General features: G+C 39.5%; 1 pseudogene; it reads right to left on the bottom strand.

The window, feature by feature from the left end:
• Positions 1–12,044: 12,044 nt before the first annotated feature.
• LOC137963263 (pectin acetylesterase 12-like) lies at positions 12,045–20,301 on the bottom strand (annotated as a pseudogene).
• Positions 20,302–20,505: the final 204 nt, after the last annotated feature.

The following is a 20,505-nucleotide window of genomic DNA, read 5'->3' as shown; positions in this document are numbered from 1 at the left end:
AAAATCACTAAAGTCAAGAGCCTCAATGACGCCTTCATTTACTAATCTCTTAATTCTAACAATGGAAATATTACCTAATTTTCAATGCCACAACATAGAGGGTTTCTCATTTATAACACCATGTTTAATGCCAACATCCGTACCATGCACAATTACAAGACCACAATTAAGGGTAGAATTTAAAAGAAGTTTGAATAACCATCATCCAAAATACTTTTTTCCAACAAGAATATTGTCTTTCTAAAAATGAAGGAAATTAGTAAGGAAATTGAAACAAAAACCACAAGATAAAAGTCAAGAAACGTAAATAAGGTTTCTTGAAAAGGATGGAACATAAAAGGTCTTTACAAAGTCTAAAAAAAAAAAAATTAAGGACAAGTCTATAGGTCTCAACTGCCCCCACATATGAACCCATCTCTTTTCCTGAATAGTTGGAACATTAACTTTTCGTCGGTTTTCGTTGGTTTAAGAAGCTATGCATGGTGTTTGCAACATGGATTGTAGTACCAAAATCAATCCACCAAGTGTTATAAGAAATATTAACCATATTAGATTCAAAACACACTAAAGAGATGAGATTACCTTTCTTTTCAAGCCAATGCTTGAATTTGGGACAAGTCTTCCTTTTATGTCCTTTCTTCTTGCAAAAGAAACATTTGATATCTCCCTTATTAACTTAATTAAGAGGGGCTTTTCTCTTCTCGTTCTTAAATGGTTTCTAGCCATGAGTCATCAAATTTGAACTTTCAATCCCCTCTTGATTCAGTCTCCCTTCATCTTGTATACACATGGTCAGAAGTTCATTAATTGATCATTTTTCCATACGTGTGCTGTAAGAGATCTTGAACGGTCCGTATTCTGACGAGAGCAAGTAAAGGATGAAGTAAACCAGAAATGACTCCGACATCTCAATCTCCAACAATTTTAGTATAGCGTTAATGTCCCACATCTGCATGATGTGCTCACGTACTACTTGGGTGCCTATAAATTTCATGGAACACATTTTCATCATCAAGGTACTTGCTAATTGTTGATTTTTAGGATTCCATGAATTTAGCTCATGGAGAAAAAGGGAAAGAAACCCATTGGGAGAAAATAGGAGGAAGAATGGTTATGGAATTGTTTATAACCCTTCCCTTGAAGCTCTATTTATAGATTAATAAAACTACTATATTACAATAATACCCTGAAATTAGGGTTTAGGGTTTAGGGTTTTAACCCAAAGAACTTTAACTTAATTACATCAATGTCATCTCTATGAGATGACCTTTTATTTACCATCCTACCATCAATGTATGTGGGCCTATGGGCCTTCTCCTTGATATGTGGGCCTTGAGCCTATCTTCAATATCTCTTAGATGCATGAGTCTTCCTTGATCTTATGAGCTTGGACCTATCTTCTAATACACTTGGATATGTGAGTCTTCCTTGGTCATGTGGGTTTGGGCCCTGTCTTCCAATACTCCCCCTCAAGCTGGGGGTGAGAGAACAACATGAACTTCTAGCTTGCAGCAAATGATATATAGAATTGTTTTTTTGTATAATATGCCTCCATCATCCAACACTCCCCCTCACGCTGGCGCTCTCGTTCATGAGGCCCATCTGGTATAATATCAGTGAGAGTAAATCACTCCTAGCTGCTAAGACATTGCTCTGAGTGTCTACCTCCACCACCATGTCCCTCCATAGGGCAATGACTCTCAAATGGTAGAGTAATATATGAAATTAATAGGGGGAAGTACCATAAATATAATAATTTCCTTCGTCAAGGACTTCGAAAGACAAACATATGATATTTTGACGGGGATGAAGTTCCTTAGTCATGGACTTCCACAAAAATTTTGATATTTTTGACAAAGATGAAGTTCCTCCGTCATGGACTCCAAACCACAAATAATTTTGATATTTTTTACAGGAATGAAGTTCCTCTGTCAAGGACTCCCAACCACAAAAATTTGATATTTTTGACGAGGATGAAGTTCCTCTGCCATAGACTTCCAACCACAAATAAATTTGATATTTTTTACGGGGATGAAATTTCTCCGTCATGGACTCCCAAAAACAAAATATTTTGATATTTTTGACTGGGATGAAGTTCCTTCGTCATTGACTGCCAACCACAAAATTTTGATATTTTTTACAGGGACATAAATAAATAATGGTATTAGGCTACCTCTTCTTTAAAAATAATGTCTCATCAAAAGAGATACAATAGCAGCAGTTGAAATAGGCTCATGCCCATTTAACACGACCCAAAATAATCCTTGTAAAATTGACCCATGAAATAATTTAATGCACATATCTGTGCCAAATAATATGCTGACCAAGGAATAATCTCTCAATTTTTCACAATAAAACTCCAACCAGAGAAAAAGTTATTGAGTCGTGCCGAAATATAAAAAGTTATTGGGTCGTGCCGAAGTATTTATAAAACTTGGGCATGTATACAAAGGCAAAAAATAAGTGGCCCAGGTTAGTTGACACAGACCGAGTTGACTCAGTCCGAGATGCTATGGGTTGACTCGGTCTGGCTGGTGCTGAAACGGTGGTCGGCTGGGATCTCGGGCGCTGGATTGACTTGGGCGAGTCCAGGTTCTACCAGCGGGCCATGGCGCTGATAAATTCGTGTTTCCTAACTTAGAAAACATAAATATTTGAACAGTGAAATATTCGTCTTCCTCGGTTTCTTCGGCGGAAACAAAGTTTGGCGGGAGCTCAGAAGGAAAGTTTCCAACCCTCTTCTTCCCAGGCGCAGTGTGGAAACTCGGAAGGAAAGTTTCCATCCCGACTTCATTTTCTCCGGTAGCGGTGGGTCGTCTTTCCCCGCGGCCGAACAGAGAACGACAAAAAAAAATGCAGCAGCAGTACATCTTCTTCCCGGACGCCGACGCTGTGATGGATTTGGTGATGAAGACAACTCGCCAGAAACAGTATTCTGGACGGAGTAAGCGGCTTGGGGAGAGAAGTTTTATTTTGTAAGCTGTCGTCGTCTTCGGCCTCCAAAAAAAATCGGCAGCACCAGCAGCGGCGTTGATGGGAAGCCTTCGACAGAGAAAGGTAAGCTGGACTGGTGCTTGTTCTTGAAAGGATTTGATAAAAACCACCACACTTCGAAGGTGGAGTTGATGATCAATTTATAAGCTTTACAATGCCATATACAGAATATTACAATCAATCTGAAATGGAAATTATACAAAGAATTAGCCTGTAATCAGGGCTAATTATCCTCAACGGAATATACAGAAATGGAGCCTTGAATCAAGGCGATAAATCTGTAAACCCCCCCCCCCCCCCCCCCCCCCCCCCGCAAGTGAATCGTCGGATTGGAACGAACGTGAAGCTTGGATCAGAAAAATTCAAAAAGAGGGCGAGAAACACTTTTGGTGACGATGTTAGCAACCTGTAGATGAGAGGGCACAAACTGGGTGAGAAGTTTTCCAGCGACAACAAGTTTCCGAAGAAAATGGTAATCTAATTCAACATGTTTGGCCCGTTTGTGGGAAACAGGATTGGAGCTTAAGAAGATAGCACTTTTGTTGTTGCATAAGAGCAAGGGCGGCTGTGGAACTGGGACCTTGAGATCATGCAGAAGATGCGTAAGCCAAAGAAGTTCAGCAGCGGTCATAGCTAGGGCGTGATACTCAGATTCACAACTGGAGCGGGAGACAGTGGGTTGCTTCTTAGCACTCCAAGAAACGAGATTGTTACCAACATAAATGGAGTAGCCTGATGTGGAACGACGAGTATCGGGGCAGCCAGCCCAGTCAGCATCCGAATAGGCGACTAGCGCACTGGGAACAGTGGATGGACAAAAAATAAGGCCAAAATGGAGAGTGCCCTTAACATAGCGAGGAATATGTTTAATAGCAAGAAAATGATCTTCAGTAGGCGCGTGCAAAAATTGGCTGATAGAATTAACAGTCTGGGCGCGAAATGGTCAAATATTGAAGGGCGCCAACCAGAGACCGATAGAGAGTAGGATCAGAGAAAGGAGAACCATCAACAGACAAGTGTTGGGAAACAACCATTGGAGTGTGAACAGGTTTGCTGTCGAGCAACTGAACGCGAGTGAGAATATCCCGAGCATATTTTAACTGACTGATAAATAGACCATCAACAGTGGGCGAAGCGTCAAGACCAAGAAAGTAGTTGAGGGAGCCCAAATCCTTGGTAGCAAACTCAGAATGAAGCTTATGAGTAAAGCTGTCAAGCAGAGATGGATTATTGCTAGTAACAATAATGTCATCAACATAAAGAAGCAAATATATAAGGCTAGAGTGTTGATGAAATACAAAGAGAGAGCTGTCGACGTGGCTGCAAGAAAACCCAAGTGTGAGAAGAAAGGAGCTGAAACACTGAAACCAGGCACGAGGCGCTTGCTTGAGGCCATAGAGAGCTTCTTTAACAGACAAACATGAGTGGGAAAACGAGGATCAATATACCCAGGAGGTTGTTCCATAAAAACATGTTCAGTAAGGTTGCCATTGATGAAGGCATTCTTGACATCAAGTTGCCTAAGAGGCCATTTATTGGTAACAGCAAGAGAAAGCACAACACGGACAGTAGTAGCTTTGACAACCGGACTAAATTTGTCAGTGTAATCGAGACTAGGTACCTGAGTATAACCTTTGGCAACAAGGCGAGCTTTGAGACACTCGATAGTATCATCTGACACATATTTAGTGCGAAACACCCATTTAGAGCCCACTATGTTGGTGTTGAGAGGACGAGGAACCAAAATCCAAATACCATTTTGTTGCAAAGCTTGAACTTCTTCATCCATGGCAGCAAACCAAGCAGGATTCTTAGTAGCAGATTTGAATCCTTTGGGCTCAGTAGAAGTAAGAAGAGTTGAAAGAAGTCCATTAGAGCCCAAGACGCTGAGATGCGCTGAATGACGAGGCTTGAAAATACCAACTTTAGCACGGGTATTCATAGGAGCTCAAGGGAAAAGGCAGATGAGCAGCGGTCTCAATAGAAGGCGGATGAGCAGTGGTCTTAATAGAAGGTCGACTAGAAACCGAGGATGGTGAAGAAGCACCTGCAAGAGAATTATTAACCTACACAGACTCATCCAAAGGGTCAGAACAAATATTACACAGGGAGGAGCTGGATCGAGGAATGTGCGGGAAATGTGGAGGAGAGGAAGGGGTGTGTGGCTCAATATGATGAAGACGAGGTTCCAAGAAATTGGATATGTGAAGAGAAGAAAGTGGTTGGGGCTGGGACCTAGGGATTGTAGGAAAGTGAGTTTCATCAAATTCAGCATGACAGGTGATATATAACCGAGAGGTGAGAGGATCAAGACAACAAAACCCTTTGTGAGAGGGACTATAACCTAAGAAAAGGCAGGGAACACTACGGGGAGAAAGTTTGTGAGGCATATAATCACGCAAGCAAGGATAAACACGATAATCGAAAGGATGAAAATTTTCATAACTCGGAGTGTAGCCGTATAAAAGGTTAAAGGGTGACTTACCTCCAAGAAGCGGAGTGGGCAACCGGTTGATGATATAAACTGCAGTGCTGAAAGTGTCAACCCAGAAGTGAGAAGGAAGATGAGAGTGGAAGAGAAGTGCTAAACCAGTCTCAGTCAGATGACGATGTTTTCTTTCAGTGCGACCATTTTGAGTAGAAGTATAAGGGCAAGAGAGTTGATGATGAATGCCAGAAGAATGTAGATGGGCTTTGAAGCAATTACTAGAAAATTCGGCACCACCATCACTTTGAAAAATCTTGATACGAGTGGAATGTTGGATTTCCAAAAAATTTTGAAATTGAAGAAAAATATCAAAGAACTCAGATTTAAACTTCAGAGGATAAAACCAAGTGAATCGGGAATAATCATCAATAGAAATGACATAGTAGAGAAAACCCGACGTTGATTTGACTGGGGAAGGACCCCAAAATCACAATGAATGAGATCTAACACATGAGACGACCTGCGTTCATTTTGAGAATAAGGCAAATGATGATTTTTAGCAAGTTGGCAGGTACTACATAGTTTAGGAAAAGGCAATAAAGACGTAAGAGAAAGATGTCATTTTTTATTTAAAAATGAAATAACAGAGTGATTCACATGACCAAGACGAGCATGCCATAAATCATATGAAGCACGCAGAGATTTATTTCGAAGAACAGAAAGAAAAGCAGAGTGGCCGCGCTCCAGCACATAAAGCCCTCCATCTCTTTTACCAGATGCCACCACTCTTCCTATTTAATGATTCTGGATAGTGAAAGAAGCATTATTAAATGTAACAGAGAGGGAAAATTCAGAAGTTAATTTACTAATTGAAAGAAGATTTTTCGTGAGATGAGGAACAACCAAGACATCTAATAAGTGAATATTTGGAACAGGAGAAAAGGTACCAATATGGGTAATGGGTAGAGATGCACCGTTTCCTACAATCACAGAGTCCTTACCCATGTAATTTTTGGACTGATCCAGAGTAGATGGATCGGTGGTCATATGGGCGGAAGCCCCAGTGTTCAAAAACCAGTCAGCAGCCTCAGATCTAGAGAGAGAACAAGATGTGTTGAAGGCTTCAGCAAGATGAGCCGAGGAGTCAGTCTAAGCATACCGCTGATTGCAACGATCAGCATAATGGCCCTCCATGCGACAAATTTGGCAGCAGGGTGGACGATGACCCTGACCAAAGTGGGTGCGTCCTCGGTTGGAAGAGTTGCGGCCGTGGGAATGAGTACAACCTCGGTGGTTACCACAGGAAGCAGAAGAAGTTCCATGGGTATTGGTACGACTGCGATTAGTGGCTGTGAACGCCGCAGTGGTGGCAGAAGGCTCAAGGGACCGCTGGAACAACTCAAAACTTTCTGCTTTAGAAACTAAATCTTCAAAACAGGGGAGAGTGGTGAGAGCCATCTGAGTGGTAGAAAAACTGGAAAACTCAGCGCCGAGGCCACGTAGGAACCAGTGCACTTTGTCAATGTCCTCGACAGGTCTACCAATGGCATGGAGCTGGTCACAGAGGGCTTTAAAAGTACGAGCATACTCAGCAACGGTTTGGTGCCGCGTTTCATCAGTTGCAAATCATCCTTGAGTCTAGTTCACGGGCTTTTGAATGATCGCTGAAGGTATTCTCCAACGCAACCCAGACATCATGGGAAGTGGAGAGGCCAACAACAACAGCCATGGCTTCCTCTGTGAGAGAGGATAGCAGTAAACAGAGAAGTCGTTGATCGGCTGATTCCCATGCAAGAAATGTGGGGTTGAGTGTGGTAGAGGTGGCTGGTGCAAATCGAGGTGGTGGGACAAGAGTACGATCAACGTAAGCTATCAATTCTTGACTCTCAAGGAGAGGAAGAAATTGGCTTTTCCAGAGAAGATAATTAAAGGAAGAAAGCTTGATGGTGATCATGTGGATGAGAGTGTTAAAAGGGAGAAGATGAGAAGAAGATTCGAAAGCCATGGGAGAAGCCGAGCTATTTTTTTTTTGGACTTTGACTTTGACTTTGATCAAAGAGATAGGTTAGGAAAAATAAATGTTGGGCGTCAGCCCGAAGAAGCAGCAAACAAAGAAAAGAAAAATAATATTTTGGGTGAAGCAGCGAAGCGAAGAAGGATCCGAAGCGACTCACCAGGAGACGCGGCGACGTCTTCTGTAAATACCAAAGCGAGAAGCAACAAGACCGAAAATAAATTGGTGAAGCATAAATTGGCAAACGGCGATCGGACAGTAATCGACGGCAGATTGCGATGGTAAATACCAAAGTGAGAAGCATTAAAGCCAAAAAATAAATCGGTGGAGGAGAAACCGGCAGACGGTGATCGGATAACGATTGATAGTAGATTGGTTCGCGTTCGGCTGGAGGTTCACGTCGAACAGCAGAGAGCAGACGACGAACAGAGGAGATGAACAGCGATGGGATGCACCGCCACCGGCTCCGCCAAGAAAGTGAAGTTGTCATCTTTCTTCAACGGCGACGATGACAGAGGCGAAGAACAGGGACGCCGCAGAAAAAATTAAAGGGGCAGAGAAGCTCAGCGGAGAGAAAAAAAAATTAGAATCACACGACAGAGACAGGGTAGAACGCTTGCTCTGATTCCATGAAAGGATTTGATAAAAACCACCACACTTCGAAGGTGGAGTTGATGATCAATTTATAAGCTTTACAATGCCATATACAGAATATTACAATCAATCTAAAACGAAAATTATACAAAGAATTAGCCTATAATCAGGGCTAATTATCCTCAATGGAATATACAGAAATGAAGCCTTGAATCAAGGCGATATATCTGTAACAGTATCTTCAACAGTTCTCCCGTTCATGGTGTCATCGTCTCCGGTAATGGCGACGTGACCTTCGGCAAAACAGACCTCGGCTTAACGACAATAATTCCGCGACTGAATTATTTCCTACAGAATGGAAATAATTCTGGCGCAAGCTTCCAATTGAGTGACCTTGGCGTGCGGCGCAGACACTGCCAGAGAAGTTAAGCGAGACGAACGGTGAAGTTAAGCGAAGACGATAGCCAGTAGCAGCAGAAACACTACTCGGGAAGACGCCATGGATTTTCTCAAGAGTGAAGACAACAGATTATATACCAAGGGTAAGGCAGTTTATCGAGGTGGGAAGCAAACAATACCAGCGTCAGATTAATGAGAGAAAAAAATAGAACTCCATCTCATCATACTCTGCAAACAAATAAAATGAAGAAAGAAAAACAATACCATTAAAATAAACCACGAATTTCAGTAACTAAAAAAAACATTATGACAAAAGAAAACTACTCTGTTTCTGAACCTAGAAAAAACCATACTCGAGTTTTAAAAATCAAAGCTATGATACCATGTTGATTTTTAGGACTCCATGAATTTAGCTCATGGAGAAAAAGGGAAAAAAACCCATTGGGAGAAAATAGGAGGAAGAAGGGTTATGGAATTGATTATAACCCTCCCCCTAAGCTCTATTTATATATTAATAAAACTACTATATTATAATAATACCCCTGAACTTAGGGTTTAGGGTTTAGGGATTTAACCCTGGAACTTTAATTTAATTACATCAATGCCATCTCTATGAGATGACCCTTTATTTACCATCTTGTCATCAATGTATGTGGGCCTATGGGCCTTCTCCTTGATCTGTGGGCCTTGAACCCGTCTTCAATATATCTTAGATGCATGGGTTTTCCATGATCTTATGGGTATGGGTTTGGGCCCATCTTCTAGTACACTTGGATATGTGAATTTTCCTTGGTTGTGTGTGTGGGCTTGGGCCCTGTTTTCCAACTCTAATGTTTTGTCAGAAGTCTCAAACTAATCTTGAATAGTTTTAAGATATTCTTTTGCTTTGGCAAAATCAAGGATGGATCCATGGATACTTTCCCCAATGTGAGAATTGATAAACATAAAACTTAAGCGATCTAATTGCTCCCAGAAATCAACTAATATTTTTTCAACTTGGCTACATGATTCCAAGGGCCATGGAGGTTCATCCACTCGAAATGCTAAATCAAGGTACTACATGTTAGGAATTGTACGCCCTAATTCCAAACTAACGAGAGCAATAATAAGAAATGTGGAAGAAGGACAAAAACAAACACGGAAATACACAATAAGGTTTATACAAGTTAGCCTCAAGGTGAGACTATGTTCTGTCTTCCACCATTGCAATAATCTACTATGAAGATGAAATAACTTACAAAGAGAAATCACCCTTTTAGCAGCGAACCCCCAATTTAAAGAGAAAACTAGGGAAACCGCATTACAAGAATAAAATTCCTAAAATGCCCTTAATGAAACAACAGTCAATATATCGTGGATCAGATGGGGTCTCCGCCCCCCTTCCAACCCCCATGTCGACATTACCGCGAAGGTCGATCCGCAACCAACTTAGCGTAAGGCATTAATTAGTCTCCACCACTTGACATCGCACTCCATGCAAGGACGATTTTCTCCTTCCTTTCATCATAATTATTACCTTTCAGAGAAATAATATTGGAGGAATAAAAATTTGGAACAGATAAAGTTTGAAGAACTGCAAAATACACAACAATGTTTACTAAAATTGCAATGGAACCAAAAACTGAATATTTACCGATGTAAATAAATTCAAACAAATTAATCAACATGTGAGTTGGCTTAGATTATAACACAAACGATTTATATCACTTTATGATGGCTTCATAAATTTATCTCGAAAGGAATTTTCTAGGCCTGTGGGCGACCAAAAATTTGTTTTAAATTTTCCTATCCAATTCTAATTAATCTCTTAAATATAAAAATTACCACGTGAGGTTAAATTATTAAATTTCTACGGGTAATCACAAAATTTTATGTCATTAACTTTATGTGACTAAACTTAATGTCGCTAGACATTTTTCATAGTTAAGAATGTTGTGGTTATTACTTAATTATTCGAATGTAAACCAAAATATGACATCAAAATAATTGACTAAAATTTATGCCAATTATTAATATCTTATATTTAGGTCAATCATAATATGCATAGAAGATTAAGTATGCATAAAACCTAAATAAAATTTTCACATATAAAAATTAATACATATTAAACATTCATATATGCATATCCAATTATTTAATCCATATGTACTAAAATGAAAAAGAATGATAACTAAAATATTCTATTTTTCCTGTTATTTATATATGAATTAAGTGTATCCAATGATAACACTGGGGTTAGATGGGCCATGAGCACGTTTGGTGCTCTTGCGCGTACAGTGTTGCGGGACAGCCAGAGAGCATGATGTCATGCTCCTGGCTTTGGCTACGCTCCAACGAGAGCATGGAACGCCAGTGCACACTACACCGGTCTCCACTCTGTTCGGTCACGCTGCTCTCTGTTGCTCACGACCAGGCGTCTTGTCCAATCATCTCATCCGTTCAGGACTCTACTCACCATCCCTGCACCACCGTCTCCTTCCATAGGTGCCATCGTCGCCGATGTGCGTCCGACGAGCCCAACACATCGGTGTATACAGGCTTACATTACAACATTTCTCACTCTTAGTGCTATGTGACTGCTCCTCTCGACTGCGGTTCGATGTGAATGACGGTTCATAAACCATCACCTAGACAGTTCACGATCCGTCACTTAAAATTGGTTCATGATGTACAGTTGGCTAATGTATTGTTAACTCTTTCATATGTGAAATTCAATTGGATGCCACATCTCGTAGATCTTTTATTTTGATATATATTGATTTTTCTGGATGTTTTCCCATTTATTAAAAAATATCAATTAGACATTGTAATTCTTGTTGCATGAGGATTAGACTTGGGACATCACTCCTTTCTCCCAGTACTAAAGGTTTTTTTTAACTACAATATGAACAGATTTTTCAGTGTACAATGCACATGTGGTCTTTGTCTTCAAGATCAAATAATAGGTCTCTATGTTTTTGTTTTTAATGAAAGTGTATTGGTTGACTACTTTGGCTTCCATGAAATAATGTTGATCTTTTATATGTGGGTGCATGACTGTAGGGAACTGCCTTCCATCGCCCTTTTTGCTCTTGTTATCTCTCATGATTTGATTTGATTGCCAGATATGTAAATAAATTTCTTAATACTTCAATAGTAAGCGACTGGACTAATTACTGTTTAAAGGAAATTTATCTACCATTAAAAAGAAAAATTTGATAAAAATAAAGCAATTTTTCTGTCATTTATGTTTTTCTGCCGTGACAAATAGCCATATTCTTATATTCGGCCATGAATCACTCTAAATCCAACAAAAGAACAAAAGAGCTTGCATACATATATTCAAGAAGATTCTTATTAGTCTATTTCCCATACTAATCAGGTCATTAATACATGTCTTATTATTTACCCTTTTCACTGGAAAACCAGAAACAATAACTTCCCTCTTTAATATTACTTGCATGAGGGAAGCAGATTCCTATAGAGAGCACAAGAATTGACATGCTAGACACTGCAGTAATAGCCAGATGCTAATTGGGTCTCATATTCTACACCTTTTTGCTTCAAATCTTCTTGATTTGAACATGCACCTGAATCGAGTGCCAATAATAGTGAAGAGATCCAATGCTGACTTCTTCAATGAAAGATGAGGTTGTGACAACTCTGGTCACAAGGGTATGCATAGTCTATCATCTTCACTTCAGCTTGATCAAAGTACCAATCACCGACAGCTACAACGATTCTCTACTGTCAACAAATTTCAGATATTTGTTTTTCAATGAGAATCTATGAGCAAAATAGTGACAGAGTTTCTAACCAAAGCACTCTTCCATTATTTTCTTCCCCAGACTTGGTGAATGAAAATTAAAATAGATAAAGAGTAAATTGAAACCACACCCATAAACTGAACTGTCTGGCTATGGCTGCCACTTGACATATCAACTCTAAGTTTGACAGAGGGGGGGAGAGACAATCCTAATACCCTGATGACATGAGAATTGTTGGCAAACCATGTGTTCTGCCTCTCTGATTGGCAATGGGCGAAACATGAATTTATGATCAACCCATTTTGCATGGACATTGAGAACCCTTTAATAGCTGAAAGCATTTTATTCCTAAAATCTGTTTAAGAAGATAACACCAAAGCTTCAAAGGCATTTCGAGGCCAATTATTGACATAAATGACACTAAAGTATAAAAGGTGAATAACAGTGAAAGAGAAGTACTCTAGAAGAATCTGATATTTCTTGGTGTGCACCTTTCATAATTTAACTTGCAAGTATGCCATTCACCATGCAGATCAGCTGATAGTGGACACAAACTAGCTTGTACCAAAAAAAAAAAAAAACAAAAAAAATGGATAAGAAAAAATTCAACACATAAACAGACATATTCAGTAAAGGATCATTCAGAATCTACAAAAGTTTACTTGCCAAACATCATATGCAGCATTCAGAAGAAAAAGTTGGGTCTTAATATTAGCCACAAAATTTTCAGGGAAGAAACACTGCAACAAAGTTGGAACCACATACATCAATCTCCAGTTTATATGTTTTTATGTGAGAGTAAAAGAGAGAATAAAAAAGAAGGATGAATTTACAGAAGTTGGATCCTTATGCGATGTACAAAAGGATGACAAGAAAGAGTTTATGCATATCAATTCTCATTTATTGTGCTCATTTATGATGATCCTGAAGTATTTGCAGTTAGCAAGAAGCAAGCACAGAATCAATAGCCTTGGCATAATATCATGCTTGCCTAGTATTCGTTCGAGATAAAAACCTTTAGAACAAAGCAAGATCCATGACCCCTTGATTCCACTCATGATGACAATAATACAAAAACAAAGAGCAGAAAAAAGCAAGCCATAAGCATCAAGGAACATCTTGGCATCAGCAAGACACTTGACTTTTATTGATCTTGGAAAGAGTTCTCTAAACTCATCACAATGCATTATGGATGATAAACCTCCAACAGAACAACCAGAAAGAAAAGCCTAGAATGCACCAACCAGATAAAATCACCAAAAACCCCAAGATTTTGAGTTAAAGTCCTTACACAAAAGAAGTGATAAAGTCATTAGATGAAAGACCAAACCTCCTTAGCATAACGCATCCCCTTTGACATCAGAGGTTTCATGGCAGCCAACCAAATTCGCTGCCCACGAAAGACAAGCCCAATAGCCTAAATAGAAAAGAGGAAATAAATATATGTAGGAATTGATCTAGAGCAAGGATGATTATGGTTGTTTTCACTGGAAACAAGAAAATAAATAGAAACAAATATCCCAAAGTACTTGGTTTACACCTTCACCGCTAAAGGATGCCCCATCACTTATAATGGATAAGGGATAGTGAGGCCGCAAAGAGACGGAAATTGGAGAGAGATGGATGAGAAGAGAGAGGGAGTAGAGAGATCGGGGGCCACAGGGAGACAAGGGAGAGGCTGCTGGAGAGAGGGAAAAAAATAAAAAATGAAGAGACCGAGAGAGTGGGTGTGGGAGAGAGGGGGAAAAATAGACGAGGGTTCGAACCCTGCCATTTGGTTGATCATGATTGGAAAAAACAGGCGGAAACCAGATTCCATAACTTAAACCGTAGAGATGATTTTGGATTCATCTTAGTCATCTAGATGACTTGAACTCTGGTATTCCATTGACTTACGTCAGGAGATGAACTGAATAATGTGGCTGAAGTTCATCTCCAACAACAAAATGACACCCACCCTGCCCTTCATCAGTAGATTTCAATATAGTGTGCACAAAGGTGATCTGAAATTTGTCAATATTAGCATCATTTATGCTCAAAATTCAATTTTCTTCCTGTTTGAAAGCTATTTTCTGAGCTGATGGGTTTGTTCAATCGAGAAAGAGAATACGTAAACTGATTTATATTACATTAACTAAAATTGCAGAATCTTTTAGCTTGCCTATCTTACTCAGAATTTTTTCTTTCTACCACATTTATCAAAGTGCCCAATTTTATTGATCGCACCCGTTTGTGTTACCCTCTCCATCCTACCAATCCCTTCCCTGGATTCCCTCTCCACCCATGTTCTGTTGGTCTATTCCATATTCCCTCCAAAAAATAAAATTAAAAATTAAAATCTTAATCAAAAATCAAAATATACAATATTAAAAAGGAGTGCTATGTCGTTCGATTAAAGAATAAAACATTTACTGTCCGTGTCGAAACTGAACTAAACTGCATTAATAAAGGAAAATAAACCAAAATCGTACTATTTCCCCCTCTTCTCTTCTTCCCGAATATTTTGAACCGTTAAAAAAGAAAACAAACTATATATGCAAATATGTTTTGTCGCCCCTATCCGCAACATTACTAGGGAGAAATTTGCTGGTGGCAGAGGAACAACGGGAAAAAAAGGGTGCAACACGAGGACCTCCCAGGAGGTCACCCATCCTAGTACTACTCTCGCCCAAGCATGCTTAACTTCGGAATTTTGATGGGCTTTCTTTTAATACAATCCACACAAGTACCAAAATCACTAAAGTCAAGAGCCTCAATGACTCCTTCATTTACTAATCTCTTAATTCTAACAATAGAAATATTACCTAATCTCCTATGTTTTCTCATTTATAACACCATGTTTAATGCCAACATTTGTACCATGCACAATTACAAGACTAAAATTAAGGGTAGAATTTAAAAGAAGTTTAAATAACCATCATCCAAAATACTTTTTCCAACAAGAATATGGTCTTTATACAAATGAAGGAAATTAGTAAGGAAATTGAAACTGAAACCTGAAGATAAAAGTCTAGAAACTCAAATAAGGTTTCTTGAAAAGGATGGAACATAAAAGGTCTTTTCTAAGTCTAAAACAAAACCAGAATTAAGGGCAAGTCTATAAGTCTCAACTGCCCCCACATATGAACCCATCTTGTTTCCTAAATAGTTGGAACTTTAACTTTTCGTTAGTTTTCGTTGGTTTAAGAAGCCATGCATGGTGTTAGCAACATGGATTGTAGTACTAGAATCAATCCATCAAGTGTTTTAAGAAATATTAACCATATTAGATTCAAAACATACCAAAGAGATGAGATTACCATTCTTTTCAAGCCAATGCTTGAATTTGGGACAAGTCTTCCTTTTATGTCCTTTCTTCTTACAAAAGAAACATTTGATATCTCCCTTATTAACTTAATTAAGAGGGGCTTTTCTCCTCTCGTTCTTAAATGATTTCTAGCCACGAGTCATCAAATTTGCACGTTCAATCCTTCTTGATTCAGCCTGCCGTCCTTTTGTACACACATGGTCAAAAGTTCATTAATTGATCATTTAATCCCTATGTGTGTGGTAAGAGATCTTGAACGGTCCATATTTAGACGAGAGCAAGTAAAGGATGAAGTAAACTAGAAATGACTCGGACATCTCAATCTCCAACAATTCCAGTCTAGCGGTAATGTCCCACATGTGCATGATGTGCTCACACACACCTTTGGTGCCTATAAATTTCATGGAACACATTTTCGTCATCATGGTGCTTGTTAATTGTTGATTTTTAGGACTCCATGAATTTAGCTCATGGAGAAAAAGGGAAAGAAACCCATTGGGAGAAAATAGGAGGAAGAAGGGTTATGGAATTGATTATTTCCCTCTCCTTGAAGCTCTTTTTATAGATTAATAAAATTACTATATTACAATAATACCCCTGAACTTAGGGTTTAGGGTTTTAACCCAAGAACTTTAACTTAATTACATCAATGTCATCTCTATGAGATGACCCTTTATTTACCATCCTTCCATCAATGTATGTGGGCCTATGGGCCTTCTCCTTGATTTGTGGGCCTATGGGCCTTCTCCTTGATTTGTGGGCTTTGAGCCCATCTTCAATATCTCATAGATGCATGAGTCTTCCTTGATCTTTTGGGCTTGGGCCCATCTTCTAATACACTTGGATATGTGAGTCTTCCTTGGTCATGTGGGCTTGGGCCTTGTCTGCCAACACTCCCTCTCAAGTTGGGGGTGAGACAACAGCATGAACTTCTAGCTTGCTGCAAATGATATATAAAATCTTTTTTTTATATAATATGCCTCCATCTTCCAACACTCCGCCTCACGTAGGTGCTCTCGTTCATGAGGCCCAACTGGTATAATATCTGTGAAAGTAAATTACTCCTAGCCGCTAAGACATTGCTCGGAAGTGTCCACCTCCACTGGATAACGACTCTTAAGTGGTAGAGTAATATATGATATTAATAGGGAAAAGTACCATAAATATAATAATAAGTTCCTCCATCAAGGACTTTCAATGAGAAAAAAATATTATTTTTGACGGGGATGAAGTTCCTCAGTCATGGACTTCTAACCACAAAATTTTTGATATTTTTGACTAGGATGAAGTTCCTTCATCATGGACTCCCAACCACAAATAATTTTGATATTTTTGACGGGGATGAAGTTCCTCCGTCATGGACTCCCAACCACAAAAAGTTGATATTTTTGAAGGGGAAGAAGTTTCTCTGTCATGGACTCCCAACCAAAAGAGACACGATAGAATCAGTTGAAATGGGCTCGTGCCCATTCAACACGTCTCAAAATAATCCTTGTAAAATTGACCCATGAAATAATTTAATACACATATTTGTACAAAATAATATGCTGACCAAGGAATAATTAGACAATTTTTCACAATAAAACTCCAACCAGAGAAAAATTTACCGAGTTGCACCAAAATATTTATAAAACTTGGGCATGTATACCGAGGAAAAAAATAAGTGTCAACTCGGTTCGAGTTGGTATGGGTTGACTCGGTCTGGCTGGTGCTGAAACAGTGGTCGGCTGGGAACTCGGGCGCTGGGTTGACTCGGCCTCGCTGGAATGACTCCAGCGAGTCCAGGTTGCGCCAACGGGCCATATCACTGATAAATTCGTGTTTATTATTTGAACAGTGAAATATTCGTCTTCCTCGATTTCTTTGGCGAAAACAGAGCTCGGAGGGAGATCTGAAGGAAAGTTTCCAACCCTCTTCTTCCCCGATGCAGAGCGGAAACTTGAAAAGAAAGTTTCCAACCCGACTTCCATCTTTTCCGGCAGCGGTGGGTCGTCTTTCCCCGCGGCCAAACGGAGAACGACGAAAAAAAATGCAGCAGCAATACATCTTCTTCCCGGATGCCGACGCTTTTATGCATTTGGTGACGAAGACAACTCGCCGGAAATAGTATTCAGGATGGAGTAAGCGGCTCGGGGAGAGAAGTTTTTTTTCACAAGTTGTCGTCGTCTTCGGCCTCCAAAAAAAAATTGGTAGCAGTAGCAGTAGCAGCGGCGGTGATGGTAAGGCTTTGATAGAGGACAGTAAGCTGGACTGGTGCTTCTTCTAATGTTCATGGTGTCATCATCTCCGGTAATGGCGACGTGACCTTCGGTAAAACAGACCTCGGCTTAACGGCAATAATTCCGCAAGGGAATTATTTCCTCCAGAAAGGAAATAATTGTGGCGCATGCTTCCAACAGAGTAGCCATGGCGGGCGGCGGAGACACTGTCGGAGAAGTTAAGCGAGACAGGCGGTGAAGTTAAGCGAAGACGACAGCCAGTAGCACCAGAAACACTACTCGGGAAGACGCCATGGATTTTCTAAAGAGTGGAGACAACATATTATATACCACGGGTAAGGCAGTTTATCGAGGTGGGAAGCAAACAATACCAGCGGCAGATTAATGAGAGAAAAAAATAGAACTCCATCTCATCATACTCTAGCAGACAAATAAACCAAAGAAAGAAAAACAATACCATTAAAATAAACCACGAATTTCACTAACTACAAAAACAATATGAGAAAATTAAATATCAAAGCTCTGATACCATGTTGATTTTCAGGTCTCCATGAATTTAGCTCATGGAGAAAAAGGGAAAAAAAGTCATTGGGTGAAGATAAGAGGAAGAAGGGTTATGGAATTGATTATAACCCGCCCCCTGAAGCTCTATTTATATATTAATAAAACTACTATATTATAATAATACCCCTGAATTTAGGGTTTACGGTTTAAGGATTTAACCCTGAAACTTTAACTTAATTACATCAATGTCATCTCTATGAGATGACCCTTTATTTACCATCTTGCCATCAATATATGTGGACCTATAGGCCTTCTCCTTGATCTATGGGCCTTGAACTTGTCTTCAATATATCTTAGATGCATGGGTTTTTCATGATCTTATGGGTTTGGGGCCATCTTTTAGTACACTTGGATATGTGAGTCTTCCTTGGTCGTGTAGGCTTGGGCCCTGTCTTCCAACACTAACGTTTTGTCAGAAGTCTCAAACTGATCATGAATAGTTTGAAGATATTCTTTTGCTTTGGAAAAATCAAGGATGAATCCATGGATAGTTTTCCCAATGTGAGACTTTATAAAAATAAAAGATAAGCGATCTAATCGATCCCAGAGATCAAATGATATTTTTCCAACTTGGGTACTTGATTCCATGGGCCATGGAGGTTCATCCACCCGAAATGCAAAATCAAGGTACCGAATGTTAGGAATTGTATGTCCTAATTCCAAACTAATGAGTACAATAATAAGAAATGTGGAAGGAGGATAAAAACAAGCACGAAAATACACAACAAGGTTTATACAGGTTCGCCTCAAGGTGAGACTATGTCCTGTCTTCTACCATTGCAATAATCCACTATGAAGATGAAATAACTTACAAAGAGAAATCGCCCTAATAGTAGCGAACCCCCAATTTAAAGAGAAAACTAGGAAACCGCATTACAAGAATGAAATTCCTAAACTGCCCTTAATGAAACAATAGTCAATATATCGTGGATCGGATGGGGGCTCCGCCCCCCTTCCAACCCCCATGTCGACCTTACCACGAAGGTCGATCCGCAACCAACTTAGCGTAAGGCATTAATTAGGCTCCACCACTTGACTCCGTACTCCAATGCAAGGACGATTTTCTCCTTCCAATCATCATAATTATTACCATTGAGAGGAATAATATTGGAGGAATAAAAATTCAGAATAGATAAAGTTTGAAGAATTGCAAAATAAACAACAATGTTTACTAAAACATGCAATGAAACCAAAACTTGAAAATTTACCCATGTAAATAAATTCAAACAAATTAATCAACATGTGAGTAGGCTTAGATTATAACACAAACGATTTATATCACTTTATGATGGCTTCGTAAATTTATCTCTATAGGAATTTTCAAGGCCTATGGGCGACTAAATATTTGTTTTAAATGTTCCTATCCAATTCTAATTAATCACTTAAATATAAAAATTACCACGTGAGGTTAAATTATTAGCTTTCCATGGTTAATCACAAAATTTTATGTCATTGACTTTATGTGACTAAACTTAATGTCACTAGACATTTTTCATAATTAAGAATGTTGTGGTTATTACTTAATTATTCAAATGTAAACCAAAATATGACATCAAAATAATTGACTAAAATTTTCACATATAAAAATTAATGCATATTAAACATTCTTATATGCATATCCAATTATTTAATCCATATGCACTAAAATGAAAAAAATGAAAAAAAAATATTCTATTTTTCCTGTTATTTATATATGAAATAAGTATATCCAATGATAACACTTGGGTTGGATGGGCCATGAGAGCGTTTGTTGCTCTTGCACGTACAGTGGTGCGGGACAGCCAGAGAGCAAGATGTCATGCTCTTGGCTTTGGCTACGCTCCAACGAGAGCACAGGACACCGGCGCACACAACACCGGTCTCCTCTCGGTTCGGTCGCGCCACTCTCGGCTGCTCACAACCAAGCGTCTCGTCCAACCGTCTGATCCGTTTTGGACTCTACTCACCATCCCCGCGTTGCCGTCTCCTTCCTCAAGTGCCATCGTCACCGATGTGCGTCCGATGAGAGCAACACGTCGGTGTATATAGGCTTCCATTATGGCGTCTCTCTCTCTCGGTGCTGCGTGACTGGTCCTCTCGACTGCGGTTCGATGTGTAAGACGGTTCAAAAACCGTCACCTAGACGGTTCATTATCTGTCACCTAAGTGACCCATCCTTCATACAGAATTCCACTGATTGTGGTCACCGATTATGACCTTTCAATTTTTCGTCATTTGGTGGTCTCCTTTGATGGAGACCA

Source organism: Aristolochia californica, unplaced genomic scaffold, assembly GCF_029961685.1.
Source record: "Aristolochia californica isolate CCGP_79_NKW_82.1479 unplaced genomic scaffold, dmAriCali1.0.hap1 SCAF_4, whole genome shotgun sequence".
NCBI lineage: Eukaryota > Viridiplantae > Streptophyta > Magnoliopsida > Piperales > Aristolochiaceae > Aristolochia > Aristolochia californica.
This window is presented reverse-complemented; position numbering and strand designations above follow the sequence as displayed.